Here is a 6,149-nt window from a genome sequence, read left to right on the forward strand (position 1 = left end):
CGTGGTGAAGAGAGGGTTAGCGAGCCAAAATCTAGTGCACGTTTCTGGAGGCTAGAAGTCCAAGATCAAGGTGGCGGCAGGGGTGGTTCACTCTGAGGGCTGTGAGGGAGAATATTTTCTGCTCCTCTCACCCAGCTCCTGGTGGCTTGCTGGAAATACCTGACATTCCTTGGCTTGTAGGTGCATCATCCTGATCTGTCTTCTTTTTCACATGGCGCTCCCCCTGTGTGTGTGTCCATCCCTGTGTCCGAATTCCCCCTTTTTTATAAAAACACAGTCATACTGGATTAAGGCCCACCCTAATGACATCATCCCAACTTGACCATCTGCAAAAACACTATTTCCAAATAAGGTCACATTCACAGGTACTGGGTATTAGGACTTAAACATCTTTGGCTGGGGTCGGGGAGGGGTACGGGGTGGGGGGAGGAATTCAACCCATAACATCTTGGTTCCAATGAAATCTTATGTGGATGCCCCGCCCTGTGTGTCTGGGGGGCGGGGGGACAAAAGTAGACAAAGCAGAGCTTCTCTGATTGGCATGAGGGTGCTGAGTCCCTATCAGTCCTCTCAGTGAAGCCCCCTTCCTGTGGGCTCTAAGAGGGCTCTGCAGAGTACAGCTTAACTTTCCCTGGTTTTAGGGCAACTCAACTGAGAGAAAGGGGACCTGGATTTATTTTTCCTTTTTTCTTAAATGAGCACGTGTCAAAGATTTATTTAACTCTTTGATAAGAGAACCAGTAAGGTGTTACAACCAGATCAAAGGAGCATTCAAGAGCATACATTAACAAGGCAATCCAGAATGCTGAAAGGAATTTACAAATAAATGCAAAACTAGTCAATATCCACCCTGCGATAACCAACTGCATCTCCACTGCATCTCATTTGCATTTCTATGGGCAAGACTCATATGCATTACTATCAGTTTTCCACCAATGACAGTTACAAAACAGCTCAAAGGCAATAAAAGGTGCAGATAACCAGGAAGGGTGCATTAGACAAGACACCCAGTAGTCTTTTAGGCCCATTTCAAAGTCTTTCACAATTTTTCCTGGTAGAATATATGCCTCCCAGGTGTTAGGACCACCTGCTCATATATTACCAATCACCTAAGGCATTTACATCCCAGGGGAAGGGGGAGGGGGACGAGGGTCTGCTGGTTGGGGAGGAGGTGCCCTCCTTCAGGCCTCGGAACAATTAGGGTGGCCCCTCCTCTCCACCTCACCCACTGCCGCCCCCAAGGCCCCAACATGGGGAGGGGGAAGGGTAAGCTGGGACAAAGTGAGAGAGTGGCATGGACATATATACACTACCAAACAAAATAGCTAGCTAGTGGGAAGCAGCCTCATAGCACAGGGAGATCAGCTCGGTGCTTTGTTGAGCACCAACATTCTAACAGCTAGTTCCTGAATTCACAAACAGTAGCAGGAGGGGTGTGTGTTTGGGAGACAGACATGAACCCCACCACCGCATGGGCTTCATCAACAGGCAATTCCCTGGGGATGCAGTTACAAGGAAGAAGGTCAGCCGGCCTTGGTACATTGGCTGAGAAGTGGAGCGGTGGGGGGTGGCTTGTTTTCTGCCTGCTCCGGTGGAAATTCCACGTGATGGGGGAGGGGAGGTATCGCCCTGAGCAAGGGAAGCCAGCCTGAGATTGTTTTCCCTCCACATCCTGCCAGCCTCCTGAAACTGATATCCCTGGGAAAGCTGACATCTTACAGAGTTACATTCTCCCGTAGGTCGTAGGTCGGCATCATCGTGGCCAGGCCCTCTGCAGCCCAGATAAGGGCTGGGATCTTGTCAGCCAGCCACATGGCAGCAGCCACACCGGGGGTGAAGTTTCAGTCGCTTTGGGGGGTCACTGCTTCTTGCTCAGCAATGCTTAGGAGCAGAAGTACATGGTGGAGCCCTCAATCCCTTGACTAGTGAACAGGATGGCCCTGAAACTCACATTTCTCATTCTTGCCTGAGATCAAGAGGGATCTTGGGAATCACACAGCCCAAAACACTGGTGGAACTGTACCCTACCCTCCCCCACACACATACATACTGCCAACTACTACCTGACTGAGATTCTTGCCACTTCACTCCCAAAGAAATAAACACACATAATTCAAGCTTACACAGATCTGCTTGCTAGTTGTGAGACTGTGGACAAAGAGAATGTTCCAAGGCTCCGTTTTTTCACGTCTAAAATGGGGGTGAGTATTACTGTGAGGAACACAAGCTGCTGTATGTAAACCCCCAAAAATCTCACTGGCTTAACACAATAAGAGTTTATTTTTGCTCTCTTGAAGTCCAAACCGGGTGTTACCAAGCAGTGGTTGCCCTCCAAGATGTGATTCCAAAGCCAGACTCCTTCCAGTTTATATCCCAACATCACCGTGCTTGTCTTCACAAGATAGAGGAGAAAAGAACACGGAGGGTCAGAGATGTGGGGTGGTATGTAGGCCAGGCCGGGAAGTAACACACGAGAACTTCAATAGCAAGTCTTTGACCAAAACTCAGTCCTACCACCAGGCTTAACTGCCAAGGAGTTTGGGAAATCGAGTTTAGCTGTGTCCCCAACAGCAGGAAGCCAGCCAATCCCTGGCCACAGGACGATAATCTCAGAGCAATGTTGTAGAAATAAATAAAATGATTCGCACTCAGGTGCACAGTAAGTGTTCAACAGACATCAATTGTGGCAGATATTAACACCACAAGGGCGACAAAATAGGTCCCTGAGAACTGGCTGGAGATGCTGCTTCAGACATGGGTCCTGCCCAGAAGGTTGATTTTGTCGTGCTTGGGCCCAAATGACAATCACGATAAGCTCACGGGGATGAACTCAAGTTCATGCTTCTGCTGACTCCCCTCGTGGGGGGAGAGGCGGTGGGCTTCAGTTCTGAGTTAGGAGGAGGCAGGGGATCATGGATGCTTCGATTACACCTGCCATGCTGCGACCAGTTTCTCTGTAAAATACCAGAAGGCTAACTAACATGACTTGGGACCACAAGAATTCATTATCCTTCTCAGGACTCCCAGCCAGGCAGTATGAAGGATGTATGTTCTCCCGCTACTTTGATGCTGGCCCCACTCCTTGAGAAACAATAACCTTGGTCTTATTACTCTAGAGATATATTTGCCTCTTCTCTTCCTTATTTCAAAAGATCTCCACATATTACCTCCAAATGCCTCTAACTAAGACATTTGGGACAAAGGATCCACGCTCAAATTTCTTTTCTCTGACTTCCAAGTTTCTCTCTTAATAGCAAGACAGAGGAAAGGGACTGTATTAATGGCAACATATGGAAAATAAACAAAAACAGCAATTATTTGATACCCTCCAATCCATCACGAACACACACACCCACACGGGCAACATCAACAACTCTTGGCTTCATTTGTCATTTTGACTTGGGGGCATGGGGAAAAAAGAGGGAAATGGGAAAGGAGAAAGCTGGGGGAAAAGGAAGATGAAGTATAACATAATTGGGAGAGAAAGGTAAGTACAAGTTCTTTGGGGCTATAAGCTATATATGTTGTGAATTGCTGCCCCACTGCCTAAATAACTTTAGTTCTAGTAATCTAGGTTTATTTTAAGATAAACACCTTATAGCAAATAGTTTCTTTAGAGTTGAAAATGCAGAAAAACGAATAAAATGATTTTGTAACAAAATGCATTGGTCTTTTGCAAAATATTGGTTCACTGGCTTATGCAGATCTTCCAAAGTTTGGTTTGTTTTATTACACAATATCATACAATCCTGTTTGTTCCATAATTTGAAAAGATACATGCACCCCAACGTTCACTGCAGCACTATTTACAATAGCCAAGACATGGAAGCAACCTAAGTGTCTATTGACAGATGAATGGATAAAGAAGATGTGGTACATATACAAAGGAATATTACTCAACCATAAAAAAATGAAATAATGTCATCTGCAGCAACATGAATGGACCTAGAGCTTATCATACTAAGTGAAATAAGTCAGAAAGACAAATATCATATATCACTTATATGTAGAATCTAAAAAAAAAAAAAAAAAGATACAAATGAACTTATTTGCAAATCAGAAACAGATTTACAGACAGAGAAAACAAACTTATGGTTACCAAAGGGGAATGGTGGGGTGGGAGGAGGGATAAATTAGGAGGTTGCTATTAACATATATACACTACTATATATAAAATAGATAATCAACAAGGACTTACTGTATAGCACAGGGGACTCTACTCAATATTCTGCAATAACCTATATGAGAAAACAATCTGAAAAAGAATAGATATATGTATATGTATAACTGAATCACTTTGCTGTACAACTGAAACTAACACAACATTGAAAATCAACTATACCCCAACATAAAATTTAAAAAATTTTTAAATCCTGTTTGCTGACTACCAGTCTCATCAGAAAACTTTTTAAGTGTCGAGAAGCTGTCAAGCTCATGGTGGCAGAAACAAGTTTTCCAAAATTCTAATTTTTGCTTGAAAACTTGTACTTTTGTCATGGGAAACAAATAACTGTCACTTGTTTTCCTTGAAGTAACAGGCTCATTTTGTTCATTTTCAGGAAAATATCTGCCAAATACCCTAGTCTGAATAGCCACAGTTTGTCTGTCAGTCATTCTTGCAAATAAAAATGGTGTTCCGTAAAAAATAATCGATTAATTGCACTCTCAACTCAAACACACAAGTGCTTTTACTCAAGACAACCATCATATCGCGAATGCAGCAAAGGTACTTCATATATACTTCAGCACTTAGAATATTTTTTAAAAGAACACAGAGGCCAAGATCTAATAAAATTAGTAATTTTTTACCACTTCCTCGGGTCATTCTTGAGTGAAACTGGCAGGTTTATTTTTTCACTTCAAATGAGTGGCAGCCCGGGATATAATGATGACTCTCTGATTCCTGCTAAGGACCCCGTAGTTCTATACACCACTGGTTTTGCACCAGCAGTGCAAATGTCAAGACCATGAAACAGGCAAATGGCATCTTCATGCTATTATGAAAATAGTTTGACTCCGAAGAACTCCTGAAGGGGTCATGGGGATTTTTACAGATCCTCGGACCACACTGTTGAACGGCTGTTATAGATCAAGCTGAAGCCCTCCTCCATCATCCACTAATCCCCATTCCTTCAACACACCCACCACCTCCCTGGCACCAAAGTAACCACAACTATAAGATTGGTATAATATCCTTAATATGCAATTTTACATATGACTATATCCACTGAAAATCTATAGATTGTTTATTATTTTTACATGTAGATAAATATCACGCTGTGCATGTCATTTTGCAATGTTTTATTTTCACAAAATCATGTATTTTTGAGCTTCACCCAGATTCAAACAGGTCTCACCCACTCTTTTAACTGTCGAGTATGCCATTAAATGTATTACCCTTTTTATTTATCCATTCCTCTGTTCAAATTTTTTTTCAAGATAGCAGTGTGGGGAGATGCGGAGTTCACATCTCCCCACAACTAGGGCACCTGCTGGATGCTGGTGGGGGACCTCTACGCCCAAGGAGACGGGAGGGACCCCCAAGCAAACTGGTAGGATGTGGGGGGACAGAGGGGGGAGGAGAAGTGGAGGCCGGACAGTACCGGCTCCCCTGAGGGGTGGCTGAGAGGGCGGAGGGGTTCCCACACCTGGAGGGACCCTTGGGGGCTCAGATCAGGGGGGAGCGCGCCCAGCATTTCCCCCGCCCAATCGGCCGGGAAGTCTACCCAGCTCTCGGCTGGCCCCCTCCAGGTCGCGTTGGTCCTGGGGGCATAGGTGGGAGGCTGGGAGAGAACAGGAGAGGCAGGCGGGAGGGGGCTTCCGAGATGGGAGGAGCAGGACAAGGAGTGGAGGGGGTTTGCGCTGCCCACTCGGCCTGGGAAGCCTACTGGGCTCCCAGGCCGGGTCCTCCGTGCTCCAAGCCCCCCCCACCCCCACCCCAGGGACCATACCAGTCCTGCAGGCATAGGAGGGAGGCCAGGGGACAGCAGGAGAGGCAGGCAGGAGGGGACCTCCAGGACCGGAGGAGTAGGAGAGGGGCAGAGAGCATTGGCCCTGACCACTCCGGCCCAGGAAGCCTACTGGGCTCCCAGGCTGGGTTCCCCGCCCTCCAATCCCCCCACCCCCACCCCGGGGACCACACTGGTCCT

This window comes from Balaenoptera physalus, assembly GCF_965194825.1.
Source record: "Balaenoptera physalus genome assembly, chromosome: 7".
Lineage (NCBI taxonomy): Eukaryota > Metazoa > Chordata > Mammalia > Artiodactyla > Balaenopteridae > Balaenoptera > Balaenoptera physalus.